The sequence below is a fragment of the Hypanus sabinus genome, chromosome 28 (assembly GCF_030144855.1).
Source record: "Hypanus sabinus isolate sHypSab1 chromosome 28, sHypSab1.hap1, whole genome shotgun sequence".
NCBI lineage: Eukaryota > Metazoa > Chordata > Chondrichthyes > Myliobatiformes > Dasyatidae > Hypanus > Hypanus sabinus.
In genome coordinates, this window is record NC_082733.1 from 46,123,658 (window position 1) to 46,138,812 (window position 15,155).

Here is a 15,155-nt window from a genome sequence, read left to right on the forward strand (position 1 = left end):
ATTTCCAAGATGGCAGCACGACGCAGCTTGCAGCGGCCATTCCAGAGCTGATTATCTGTTATTTGTGAAGCGGGGTGCTGTGCGCAATCGTAATCAATTGAAAATGGATGTGGGAGCACGGAGGAACATTGGGAAATCTCCAGGAAGACCTTCTTCGTTGCTGCTGCTGCTGTGAGGTCCGGGTCTCTGCTGGGAAGAACAGGCCCCTAGTCCTCGAGGTCGCGTTGCCAATGGCCGTTGGCAGGGCCATCTTAATACGCTCGGCAGAGGATGGTGCTCGGAGAAGCTGTGCCGGAGGGGATGGTCGTCGGCTTGGAGGTTTGACGGACCCGGAGACCGCTGCAGTCAGGTCGCTTTCGGTGTGTGCTGCGTCTGTGAGGCTGAGTCAGGCGGACCCGTGGAAGTCCATAGCGGGGGTATTCCCTTCTGTCGCCGGTGTGGGATGGCGAGTCTGTCGGGACCCTGGGGACTTGTGGAAACTGTGTGGTGATTTCTTTTGAACTTACAGTCCTTTAACATCTTTGGACTATTTTTACTGTGCCCATAGTCTGTTTTTTAAATCAATTATGCTATTGTTTGCACTGTTGTAACTATGTGGTTTTGTGCAGGTCTTGTAGCTTTAGTTTTTGGTCTTGTTTGTCTGGTGGGTTTGGAGCAACTTTCCGGGAAACGCGCTAAGATGGTAACGCGATATTAATACGCAGCAGCCTCTCCGGAGTCTGGATTGGTGATTGCCAAACATTATGTGGATTTTCTAGTGTAGTCTGTTTTGTCATGTGCTTTTGTGATATCATTCTGGAGGAACGTTGTCTCATTTTTTAACTGCATTGCATTTGTGGTTTCTAAATGACAATAAACTGAATCTGAATCTGAATCTGAATCAATGTCCTGTTGTAACCTCTGATGCCATCCATACCATCCACAACCCTTTGTGTCATCACCAAATTTACTAACCCATCCCTCCACTTCCTCATCCAGGTCATTTATAACATTTATGAAGAGTAGGTCCAGAACAGATCCCTGAGGCACAGCACTGATCACCAACCTCCATGCAGAATGTGACCTGTCTACAACCACTCTTTGCCTTCTGTGGGCAAGCCAGTCCTGGATCCACAAAGCAATGTCCCCTTGGATCCCATGCCTCCTTACTTTCTCAATAAGCCTTGCATGGGGTACCTTATCAAATGCCTTGCTGAAATCCATATACACTGTGAAGGTACTGCTCTACCTTCATCAATGTGTTTAGTCACATCTTAAAAAAATTCAGTCAGGCTCATAAGGCACGACCTGCCTTTAACAAAGCCATGCTGACTATTCCTAATCATATTATGCCTCTCCAAATGTTCATAAATCCTGCTTTCAACATTTAGTAGGTTTCAATTAAGATTCCCCTGCATTCTTCTAAATTACACTGAATACAGGCCCAAGCTGCCAACTCGTATATTAACCCCTTCAATACCAGAATCATCCTTGTGAACCTCCTCTGGACTCTCTTCCAATTTGTCTAAATCCTGCTGCAATCTCATTGCTTTCTCAGCACTACCTGCCCCTCCATCTATCTTCATGTCATCCACAAACTTTGCCACAAAGCCATTAATTCCATTATCTAAATCACTGACAATGTGAAAAGCAGGGGTCCCAATACTACTAGTCACTGACAGCCAACCAGAACAGGCCCCCTTTTTCTCATTGGCTTCCTCTTCTCTGTCAGCCATTCCTCTAGCTATTCCAGTATCTTTCCTGTAACACCATAGGATTTTATCTTCTTAAGCAGTCTCTTGCGTGGTACCTTATCAAATGCCTTCAGAAAATGAAGTAAGTAGTGCAAAGATAGAAATAAAAACTTAGTGAAATAGTGTTCATAGGTTCAATATCCATTCATAAGTTGGATGGCGGAAGGGAAGAAGCTGTTCCTGAATCATTGAGTGTGTGCCTTCAGGCTTCTGTACCTCCTTCCTGATGGTAACAATGAGAATAAGGCATGACCTGGGTGATGTGGGTCCTTAATGATTGATGCCGCCTTCTTGAGGCATCACACCTATAAAGGTTTATTTATTATCAAATTATACAACTCTGAAATTCTTCTTCTTCAGATAGCCATGAATCCAAGAAAGAAATGAATGGCAGTACAGCTTTCAAGATGCCCTGGATACTATGGAGGCTAGTGCCCATGATGGAGTTAACTCTACAGTTTATTTTAATCCTGTGTAGTCACACCCACTCCCACTCAATACCAGCTAAAATCCTCTCCACAGTGCATCTGTAGAAATTTCTGAGTGTTTTTAGTGACATACCAAATCTTCTCAAAGTCCAAATGGAATATAGCTTCTGTCATGCCTTCTTTGTAGCTGCATCGATATGTTGGGTCCAGGATAGATCCTCAGAGATATTGACAACCAGGAACTTAAGATTCCTGATTCTTTCCACTTCTGATCCCTCTGTGAAGACTGGTAGTTGTTCCCTCGCCCTACCCCTTCTGAAGTCCCCTATCAGCTCATTGGTCTTACTGACGCTGAATGCAAGGCTGTTGCTGCAACACCACTCAACTAGCTGATATATCTCGCTCCTGTATGCACCCTTGTCACCATCTGAAATTCTGCCAACAACAGGTCTGTCAACAGCAAATTTATAGATGATATTTGAGCTGGGTCTAGCCATGGGTGTAGAGAGAGCAGAGCAGTGGGCTCTGAGGTGCATCAGTGTTGATTGTCAGTGAGGTTGAGATATTATTTCTGATCTGTACAGAATGTGGTCTTCCAGTTAGGAAGTCAAGGATCCAGTTTCAGAGGGAATTACAGAGACCTATGTTCTGGAGCTTTTGATCAGAACTGTAGGAATGATTGTGTTAAACACTGAGCTGTGGTCAATAAACAGCTTCCTGACATCGGTATTTGTATTGTCCAGGTGATCCAAAGCTACATAAAGAGCCAATGAGATTGCACTTGCCACAGGCATATTGTGGCAATAGGCAAGTTGCAGTGAGTCCAGGTCCTTGCTGAGAAAGTTAATTCTAGCCATAACCAACTTCTCAAAGCACTTCATCACCTTAGATGTGAATGCTACTACACAATAGTCATTAAGGCAGCTCACCCTGCTCTTCTTGGACGTTGATATAATTGTTGCCCTTTTGAAGCAGGTGGGAACTTCTGACTGTAGCAATGAGAGACTGAAAATTCTTTGAGGTTATTACACAAATCATCTGGACAGAACGAGTGAACAGCACCGTCCCAAATTCAGCAATGGATAATCTGTAATTTAGCATTTAAACCTGAAATGTTAAATACATCTTGGTGGTCTTCGTATTTATTTTATGACCAATTAAATATATTCTGAGTTTTCCAATATTTCCATTGTAAAGACTGAATTGTTAAGAGCTGTTCTGAGTTGGTAGAGCTTGTAAGAAACTGCTGATTGAAATCTCTGTGCACAGTCCATCGAATTATGCAGCAACTCAGCACAAAGTACTGAACCAAATGTGTGTTCAGAACCAATTAAATTCAGACATATTCTGCTGCAGCCTAAATTTAGCAGCTAGTTTGCTGTCATAGGGACTGAATTTTAAACTGATGAGATTGTGTTTTCCTGTCAGAAGAAAGTATCTTTGACTGAACAAGTGCCTAAAGGTTGACATAGGGAAATTGCCTTGGGTGGTCTCTAAGTTCAAAAAGTTCAAAGTTCAAAGTAAAATTTATTATCAGAGTACATACTGTACATATCACCACATACAATCCTGGGATTCTTTTTCCTGGGGGCATACTCGGCAAATATATAGAACAGTAACTGGAAACAGGATTAATGGACAATAAACTGTGCAAGTGCAAATATAATTAAATATCAATAAGTAACAAGTTAACAAGTCTTTAAAGTAAGAACACCAGAAATAGAATGAGTGTAGTTATCCCCTTTTGTTCAAGGGCCTGATGGTTGAGGTGTAGTAACAGTTCTTGAACATGGTTATGCAAATCCTGCGGCAACTACCTGATGGCAAGAGTAAGAGAAGGCCATGGCTTGGATGGTGAGGATCTTTGTTTATGAGTGTTGGTTTCCACTCAATTAGACTCTCTATTCAATTAGGAGATGCACTCTTTCCCAGTTAAAGATGTGTCTTATCATCCAGATCCAAAGATTTGAGGGCAGACTGGCTAATCAAGTTCTATGGTTATGACAAGCTGTTGAGGAAAATCCATCTGTGCGGGGAAACCACAACAAGAAACAAACTCTTTGACCTTCTACACAAACCCCATTTGCCCACATTAGGGACACATCCTTCCGGTTAAGTGACTGCCTAAATGTCCCTTAAACATTATAACTGTATCTGATTCTACCACCTCCTCTGACAGCATTTCCCAGATTGAAAACTTACCACTAATGACACTTTTAAATCATCAACCCCTCCAAGTATTCCCTCTTGCTTTTAATACCACTAACATAGATTTTGACAATATACCCAATATTTATTGAATTGAATGATCTTTATTGTCATTATACATAGATATAATGAAACTCTGTTAGGCTTCCTCTCAGGTAATCAAACAAAGCGGTAGATAAAAAACAAGACAGTAATAGAAAAACAGTATTAAATGGATAAGTAGCAGAAAATAAGTTGCAGCAGCACCAGAATATCACAGTAATGCACAAAGTGCCATTAGTGCAAGTATTTGAGACCTTGTGTGTGCATGTGTGTGCTCACAGTTTCCATCGTTGTTCTGTGGGAGTGGTGTGATGGAGGCCACAGCTCTGGGGTAGAAGCTGTTCCTCAGTCTATTTGTTCTGGCATTTAGAGTCCTGTACCTTTTGCTGGACGGCACCGGGTCAAACAGGGAGAGGCCAGGGTGTGTGGTGTCTCTGGTTATGCTGATTGCTTCCCCCCAGAGTCTGCTGGAATAGATGGTGTCCAGTCCTGGGAGATCCATCCTGACAATTCACTGGGCCGCCTTCACCACACGATGCAGGTCTTGTTGCTCAGCGGCTGTGCAGCTGGCATACCACACGGTGGCGCTGTTGGTCAGGATGGTTTCAGTTGTGCTTTTGTGGAAGTTAAGCAACAGCTTTTGTGGGAGTTTGGCCTGTTTCAGCTTTCTGAGGAACAGTCTTTGTTGTGTCTTTTTTACAAGCAGCGAGGTGTTGCTGGTCCATGTCAGCTGCTTTGACAACATAACTCCAAGAAACTTTAGGTTTCCACACTTTCCACTACCTCTCCATGTATATGGAGGAGGGTGTGTACTCTGTCCTTTGATCTCCTGAAGTCAATGATCATCTCTTTTGTTTTCATAATCTCATAATGTTAAATACTTCTATCAGGTCACCCATCAGCCTCCTTCACTCCAAAGAAAACAAATATTGGCTATTCCCATGTCAGCCCGTAACTAAAGTCCTCCAATCTAGACCATATCCTGGTAAATCTCCTCTGTACTCTCTAAAACATCCTTCATATGATGTAGTGGTCAAAATTTCAAACAATACTTAAACCAGTGCTTTGTAAAGTTGCAACATGACATCCTGTTGGCCAGAAGAAACTACAGTCTGATCAAGGACAGGGGAAGCAGACAAGCCAGTTGTCTTTGTTTCCCCCCATTCTGTGGACTCTGAACTGATTCTTGCTCTGGGATCATCTAATCAGAGCAACTGAATGTGGACTCAGGATCTGGTAATGATTTGCTAAAGCTAATCTAAACAGAGCAACCATTCTCGGAGGAGTAGCTGCTTGTTATGTAAAATGCCAGACCTGCAAACTGTAGTCTCATTAGACTCTGTCGGGGTTGCCTCATTTAACTGGTTTGGACCTCTTCTCCTCACCTGCAAATCATCTTTTCCTTGTGCCCCTCCTTCATCCCTTTCTCCCATTGTCCTCTCTCCTCTTCTATCAGATTTATATTCTCTAGTTCATTACCTTTCCCACCCACCTTGCTTCATGTTATGGTCCGGTCCGGAGCCCACATTCCGGGTCGTGATCCGGTCCGTGTACTCCGGATTCCGGGTCTTGTAGCCGTCCCTCCTTTCACACTTGAGCCCAATTAGTCACACCTGTGGATCACCGTGGCTTGTTTGGACTCCAGGAGGCGACCCTGATGCCCATTGGCTGGCGGTGTATATAGGGGGCTCTGGGACTGAGTGGAGTTGGGGGGGGGGGGGGTGTTCTGCTTATTCTGTTCCTCTGGTATGGAGTTCCCTTGGTTAAAGATGAGTTCTTTGAGTAAGTCTGGCAGTCATCCTGGACCTAGTTCCCTTCCTATTCCTTGCCTCTGTTGGTCAAGCCTGGCTGGGGACTCTGCCCCTTTCCATCCCTTGCTGCTAATGGGTTGTGCCCTGCGACCTGCTCAGGCCCCTGAGTTCTTGCCTGGGAGGTCCAGGCCCAGCTGGCCTAGGAGCTATGTGGCCCGCCCAGAAGTCCCTGCCCCTATCTTGTGGTGAACTATGTGCCTGTCGGGACACGCCCCTGCTGACTGCTCCTGTGGCTCCTCCCACAGGCCCCCCCTGTATAAAGGAGACCTGCGGCCTGAAGATCGGCCTCAGTCTCCAGGACCTTGTATGATAGACACTCACTCCTGGTTCCTTCTTCCAGTCAATAAAAGCCGATATCTCGCCTACGTCTCAGTGTGAGTTATTGATGGTGCATCATATCTATCCCTCACTACTGACGGGTTGTGCCCCCAACCTACCCAGGTGTCCTGTGACCTACTCAGGCCGCCTTGTTCCTGCCTGGGAGGTCCGGGCCCTGCCCAGGAGCTATGTGGCCTGCTCAGTGAACTCTTGGATCGCCCTGCCTTGCCTGAACTCTGGGATCGCCCTGCCTTGCCTGAACTCTGGGATCGCCCTGCCTTGCCTGAACTCTGGGATCGCCCTGCCTTGCCTGAACTCTGGGATCGCCCTGCCTTGCCTGAACTCTGGGATCGCCCTGCCTTGCCTGAACTCTAAGACTCTCCTGAAACCCCAGAATCACCTTGAACGCCAAGTCCCTCACGCACACCACGGTCACCACATCTTGTCTATCGTTTAGTTGTTCCCATCCTGCCTCTAGTAATTCAGTGCCTGTGTCCTGCACTTGGGTCCAGCCTCCTGTCCCCCTATGACACTTCACTAGCACCTTCTAACTAGTCCTCTTTCCCTTTGCCCCGCCTTTTTTTCTGGCATCTTTCCCCCTTCCTTTCCAATCCTAATGAAGGGTTTTGGCCCAAAACATCGACTGTTTATTCATTTCCATTGATGCAACTTGACCTTCTAATTCCTCCAGCATTTTGCATGTGTTGCTCTGGATTTCCAACATCTGCAGAATCTCTTGTGTTTACTTTTTACTCGTTAGTCACAGACAATACCTTAAGATATAGAAACAGAATTAGGCCATTTGGCCCATCGAGTCTGCTCCACCATTTCATCATGGCTGATCCATTTTCCCTCTCAGCCCCAATCTCCTGCCTTCTCCCCGTATCCCTTCATGCCTTGACAAATCAAAAATCTACCTCTGCATTAAATATACATAAAGAATTGGCCTTCACAGCTGCCTGTGGCAACAAATTCCACAGATTTGACCCTCTGGCTAAAGAAATTCCTCCTCATTTGTTCTAAAAGTAGCTCCTCTATTCTGAGGCTGTGTCCTCTGGTTCTGGACTCTCCCACCATAGGAAACATTTTCCCCACATCTATTCTATCAAGGCCTTTTACCATTTGATAGGTTTCAACTAGGTCACCCTCATTCTTCTGAATTCTAGTGAATACAGACCCAGAGTCATCAAACACTTCTCATATATGATGCACCATCAATAACTCTCAGAGACGTGAGTCAAGGCAGGCTTTTATTGGCTGGAAGAAAGCACCGTCAGCAGCAAGCGACCATCACACAACATCCTGGAGACTGAGGGAGGAGCAGTGCCTCCAATCGCCTTTATACAGGGGTCTGTGTGAGGAGCCACAGGAGCAGTCAGCAGAGGGGCGTGCCCAGACAGGTATATGTAGTTCACCACATTCACCCCCCCCCCTTTGTTTTAAAAGAGAGTCCCCATGGGGCGGTTTCTTACAAGTATATTTACGGGTTAAGTCTATCAGGTGGTCGAATCTGTCGCTGCGATCTACGTAGCACCGGTGGTGATTGCACTGGAGACGGTGGTTGTGCTGGCTCCGGCCTGACTTGAGGTGTCAGCCCATTAGGCGTCAGTATCCCTCATGCGTGTGCGAGGCGCCCGGTATGGGAGTGTCGTGAGGAGTCTGTGTAGGGCTTGGTGTGCACGGTGTCAGGTGGGTATACACCTCGGTGGGTACAGGGTTCATAGTTACTGTGGAGTGTTCAGGGTAGTGGTCAGCTACTCCTGTGGGCGCCAGGTCGCGGATGGAGACAGTGTCCTCCCGCCCATCAGGTAAGACCACGTAGGCATACTGGGGATTTGCATGTAGTAGGTGAACCCTCTCGACCATCGGGGAGTATTTATTACTCCTCACATGTTTCCGGAGCAGCACTGGCCCTGGAGATGTCAGCCAAGCTGGTAGGGTGGTCCCAGTGGCAGACTTTCTGGGAAAAGAAAATAGGCGCTCATGAGGGGTGGCATTGGTGGACGTACATAACAGAGCGGATAGAGTGGAGTGCCTCGGGGAGGACCTCCTGCCAGCGAGAGACCGGCAATCCCTTTGACTTAAGGGCTAAGAGTGTGGCCTTCCACACTGTGGCATTCTCCCTCTCCACCTATCATTTTCTCCGGGGATTATAGCTCGTGGTCCTACTAGCAGCAATACCCCTAGCCAGCAGGTACCGGCGCAGCTCGTCACTCATAAAGGAGGACCCTCTATCACTGTGGATACAGCAGGGATATCTGAACAGAGTGAAGAGCTGGTGCAGGGCTTTTATGACAGACATGGCAGTGGTATCGGGGCAGGGGATGGCAAAGGGCAACTGCGAGTACTTGTCGATTATGTTGAGAAAGTAGACATTGTGGTCGGTGGAGGGAAGGGGGCCCTTAAAGTCGACACTCAGTTGCTCAAAGGGGCGGGTGGCCTTGATAAGTTGTGCATTTTCAGGACGGTAGAAGTGCGGTTTGCACTCAGCGCAGACTTGGCAGTCCCTGGTCATCATCCTGATGTCCTCAAGGGAGTACGGCAGGTTCCGGGCTTTCACGAAATGGTAAAATTGGGTGACCCCCGGGCGGCAAAGATCTGCATGGAGGGTGTTTAGCTGGTCGAGCTGCACGCTGGCACACGCTCCCTGTGATAGGGCATCAGGGGGCTCATTGAGTCTGCCAGGCCAGTACAGGATATCATAGTTGTAGGTGGGCAAAATTTTATCATTTTTGATTTTGCCCCACTGTTGGTTGTTGAACATGAACGCATCTGAGCGCTGGTCGGTCAGCAAGGTGAACCTTTTGCCGGCAAGATAGTGCCTAATAGCTTCCACAATGGCCTGGGCTTCTTTCTCCACCGCGGGGTGCCGAATTTCAGGGCCTTGAAGGGTACGAGAGAAGAATGCTACTGGCCTGCCTGCCTAATTGAGGGTAGCAGCCAGTGCGAAGTCGGAGGCGTCACTCTCTACTTGGAAGGGAATGGTCTCGTCCACCACATGCATCGTTGCTTTGGCAATGTCCCCTTTAATGCAGCTGAAGGCCGCGCGGGCCTCGGCAGAGAGGGGAAATGTGGTGGACTTGACCAGGGGGCGGGCCTTGTCTGCGTAGTGAGGGAACCATTGGGTGTAATAGGAAAAGAATCCCAGGCACCGTTTGAGGGCTCTGAGGGTGGTGGGAAGAGGGAGTTCTAACAGGGGGCGCATACGGTCGGGGTCAAGGCCAATGACCCAGTTCTCCACAACATACCTAAGGATAGTGAGTCGGGTGGTTCCGAACACACACTTGTCCCTGTTATAAGTAAGGTTCAGGGCTTTAGCCGCTTGGAAAAATCATTGGAGGTTGGTGTTGTGATCCGGCCAGTCGTGACCGCAGATGGTGATGTTATCCAGATATGGAAATGCGGCCTTCAGTTGGCACTGGTCCACCATCTGGTCCATTTCCCTCTGGAAGACAGAGACACCATTCGTGACACCGAAGGGGACGCGCAGGAAGTGATAGAGCCTGCCGCCCACCTCGAAGGCGGTGTAGGGGCGGTCCTCTGGGCGGATGGGGAGCTGGTGATAAGCGGATTTCAGATCTATTGTCGAGTGGACCTTGTACTGAGCTACCTTGTTGACCATATCCGCGATGTGGGGTGGGGGTATGCGTCAAGCTGCGTGAACCTATTTATGGTCTGGCTATAGTCCACGACCATCCTGTTTTTCTGCCCGGTCCGAACAACAACCACCTGGGCCCTCCAAGGACTTGTGCTTGGCTCAATGATCCCCTCCCTGAGCAGCCGCTGCACCTCTGACTGAATGAAGGCCCTGTCCCCCGCGCTGTACCTCCTGCTTTTAGTTGCCACAGGTTTACAGTTGGGGGTCAGGTTGGCGAACAGTGGTGGGGGAGGGATCTTGAGGGTGGAGAGGCTGCAAGTGGTGTCAGTAGCGCAGCTGTCGGCATGGTGCTGGGTGGGATGTGTGGGTCGGTGTGTGTGTGTGTTCAGTAGTGGGGTATATGATGAAGTCCCACAAAACTGAGGATTCCTGACAATGAGTGGTGGGAGGGGCCCATCATATGCCATAGTCACAGTTTTTAGGTGGCTCTGGAAGTCCAGCCCCAGTAGCACAGGCACGCACAGTTGAGGCATGACCAGTAGCGCAAAGTCCCGATATTCTGTGCCCTGCACCACCAATGTCGCTACACAACCCCCCCGGATGTCTGTGGAATGCAACCCAGAAGCCATGGTGGCTTACCGGCCGTGTCACGAGTCGGGAGCATTGCACCTCCTTTGAACCCTTTCCAGTTTCAATATGTCCTTTCTAAGGTCCAAACCTGCTCACAGTACTCCAAGTGAGGCCTCACCAGTGCGAAACAAAGTCTCCACATTACATTCTTGCTTTTAAATTCTAGTCCTCTTGAAATGAATGCTAACATTGCATTTGACTTCTGCACCACAGACTCAACCTGCAAATTAACCTTCAGGGAATCCTGCCCAAGGACTCCCAAGTCCCTTTGCGTCTCAGATTTTTGTATTTTCTCTGCATTTAGAAAATAGACCTTTGAAATGTAAAGGTTGACTCAAAACTACATTTAATGTTAGAGAAATGTATACAATATATGTCCTGAAATTCTTTTACTTCGTAACCATCCATGAAAACAGAGGAGTACCTCAAAAAATGAATGACAGTTAAATGTTGGAACTCCAAAGCCCCCCAGTTCCCCCTCCCATGCGTAAACAGAAGCAAAGCAATGATCCTCCCTCCCCCACCAGCAAAAAAAGAGCATCAGCACCCCCCCACCAAGCATTCAAGTATGCAGCAAAGCATCAATAAAGACACAGACTTGCAGTACCCCAAAGGCTACTTGTTCACCCGGAAATTTGACCTCTCTCCCCCTCTCTCCCCCTCTCTCCCCCTCTCTCCCCCTCTCTCCCCCTCTCTCCCCCTAAGGTGTGCAAATCTTCTAGGCCGCAACCTTGGTATATCCAATAGCGGCCAGTCGTGAGACCCTCAGAGATGGTCCCATTCCAGCAAAGAATGTACGTTCGAATGTTGTTCATAAACTTCAGTTCAGCATTCAACACAATCATTCCTCAGAAACTGATAGGAAAGCTGAGTCTACTGGGCCTGAACACCTCCCTCTGCAACTGGATCCTAGACTGGGAGACCTCAGTCAGTCCGGATCGGAGGCAGCTTCTCCAACACCACCACACTGAGCACAGGGGCCCCCCAGGGCTGCGTGCTCAGTCCACTGCTGTTCACTCTGCTGACCCATGACTGTGCTGCAACACACAGCTCGAACCACATCATCGATGACACAATCGTGGAGGGTCTCATCAGCAAGAACGACGAGTCAGCTTACAGAGAGAAGGTGCAGCAGCTAACGGGCTGGTGCAGAGCCAACAACCTGTCTCTGAACGTGAACAAAACAAAACAGATGGTTGTTGACTTCAGAAGGGCACGGAGTGACCACTCTCCACTGAACATCGTCTCCTCGGTAGAGATCGTAAAGAGCACCAAATTTCTTGGTGTTCACGTGGTGGAGAATCTCATCTGTTCCCTAAACACCAGCTCCATAGCAAAGAAAGCCCAGCAAAAGCTCTACTTTCTGCGAAGGCTGAGGAAAGTCCATCTCCCACCCTCCATCCTCATCACATTCTACAGGGATTGTATTGAGGGCATCCTGAGCAGCTGCATCACTGCCTGGTTTGGAAATTGCACCATCTCGGATCACAAGACCCTGCAGCAGATAGTGAGGTCAGCTGAGAAGATCATCGGGGTCTCTCTTCTCACTATTACAGACGTTTACACTACACGCTGCATCTGCAAAGCAAACAGCATTATGAAGGACCTCACGCACCCCTCATACAAATTCTTCTCCCTCCTGCCATCTGGGAAAAGGCATCGAAGTATTCTGGATCTCACAAGCAGACTATGTAACAGTTTCTTTCCCCAAGCTATCAGACTCCTCAATGCCCAGAGCCTGGACTGACACCTATTGTCTTGTTTATTATTTATTGTAATGCCTGCACTGTTTCGTGCACTTTATGCAGTCCTGGGTAGGTCCGTAGTCTAGAGTAGTTTTTTTTCTGTGTTGTTTTTTTACATAGTTCAGTCTAGTTTTTGTACTGTGTCATGTAACGCCATGGTCCTGAAAAACGTTGTCTCGTTTTTACTGTGTACTGTACATAGCAGTTATGGTCAAAATGATAATAAAAGTGATTTGAGTTGACTTGACTTGAAGTCAATGTGTAACTCCAGGTCACGGTCTTCAAAAGAACCCTGAAAGGGAAAAAGAGATATTAAGAATAGAAATAGAGCTGCTTCCAAAGATGCATGCGAAAGACTTGCTGTTAAGGGACCATCGTCTCCTAAGCTCCACCCCATCCCCCTTTATCAAAGTACATGACTATACACTTTCTGGCACTGTATGCCATCTGCCACTTCTTTACCCATTCTCCTAATTTATCTATGTCCTGCTGTAGCCTCTCTACTTCCTCAAAAATACCTGCTCCTCCACCTATCTTCATATTGTCTGCAAAGTTTGCAACAAAGACATCAATTCCATCATCCAAAACATTGATAAAAAGAATCAGTTCCAACACAGACCCCTGTGGAACACCACTAGTCACCAGTAGCCAACCAGAAAAGACCCCCTTTATTCCCACTCGTTGCCTCTTGCCAATCAGCCACTGCTTTATCCATGCTAGAATCTTTCTTGTAATTCCATGGGCTCGTAGCTTGTTATGGAGCCTCATGTGTGGGCCTTGTGAAAATCCAAGTACACAACATCAACCACTTCACCTTAGTCTATCCTGCTTGTTATGTCTTAAAAGAATTTCAACAGATTTGTCCTCCTTGAGGAAACCATGCTGACTACAGCCTCATGTGCCTCTAAGTACTCCAAAGGCATATCCTCAATAATTGACTCCAATATCTTCCCAACCACTCAGATCAGACTAATTGGCCTTTAATTTCCTTTCTTCTACCTCTCTCCCTTATTGAAGAGTGGACATTTGCAATTTTCCAGTCTTCTGGAACTATTCTGAAATCTAATGATTCTTGAAGATCATTACTAATGCCCCCACAATCTCTTCAGCCACATCTTTCAGAAGTCTGGGGTGTATACCATCTGGTCCAGGTGATTTATCTACCTTCATACCTTACAGTTTCCCAAGATTCTTCTTCCTAGTAACAACACTTCTGCCTGCTGACATTCTCAAACTTCTGGTGTATTACTAGTGTTTTCCGCAGTAAAGATTGATGAAAAATACTTATTCAGTTCATCCATTTCCTTGCCCCCAGACTACCTCTCCAGCATCATTTTGCAGCTTTCTGATATCCACTCTAGCCACTTTATGAATCTGAACAAACTTCTGGTATCCTCTTTAACATTATTGAGTATTATTTCTATTCCATCTTTAACTTCGTAATGACTTTTTAGTTCCTTTCTGTTGAATTTTAAAAGCTTCCTGATCCTCTAACTTCCCCTAATTTTTGCTCTGTAATATGCCCTCTCTTTTGCTTTTATGTTTGCTTTTGACTTCTCTTGTCAGCTACAGTTGTGTCATCTTACTTTTGGAGTACCTCTTCATCTTCAGGATGTATATATCCTGTGCCTTCCAAATTGCTTCCAGAAATTCCAGCCATTGCTGCTCTGCTGTCAGCCCTGCCAGTGTTCTTTTCCGATCAATTCTGGCCACTCCTCGTTCATGTCTCTGTAATTCCATTTACTCCACTGTTATATTGATCCATTTGAACCTGAGGGAGACAAATATTTTGCAGGCAGGTTTGTTAGAGCTGTTAGAGAGGGTTTAAACTTATTTGGCAAAGGGCCGGGAACTAGAGTGATGGGACTTAGGATAGGAGAGATGGTAAAAAAAAGTAAAGATAGCATGTAGTCAGGCTGTCAAGAAGGGCAGATGGGTGATGGGACATAGTCGCAGCCAACAGGGTGAGTATCAGTACATTAGGGATGCAAAATCAAAAAGGGTAGCAAATACGGTACTCGAGGTGTTGTATCTCAGTGCACGGAGTATAAGAAATAAGGTGGATGATCTTGCAGCACTATTACAGTTTGGCAGGTATGATGTTGTGGCCATCACTGAATCAAGGTTGAAGGACGGTTGTAGTTGGGAGCTGAATGTCCAAGGTTACATGTTGTATCAGAGGGATAGGAAGGTAAGCAGAGCAGGTGGTGTGGCTCTGCTGGTAAAGAAAGGCATCAAATCACTATAAAGATGTGACATAGGATCGGAAGATGTTGAATCCTTGTGGGCTGAGTTAAGAAACTGCAAGGGAAAAAAGACCCTGATGGCAGTTATATCCAGGCCTCCCAACAGCAGCTGGGATATGGACCACTGACTACAATAGGAAATCGTGTGTCAAAAGAGCAATGTCATGATAGTCATGGGAGGTTTTAACATGGAGGTTGATTGGGAAAATCAGGTTGGTAATGGATCTCAAGAGAGTAAGTTTGTTGAATGCCTATGAAATAGCTTTTTAGAGCAATCTGTCGTTAAGCCTACTAGGGGATCAGCTATACTGGACTGGGTGTTATACAAGGGAGTTTAAGGTAAAAGAACCCTTATGATCACAGTATGATTGAGTTCAACTTGAAATTTGATAAGAA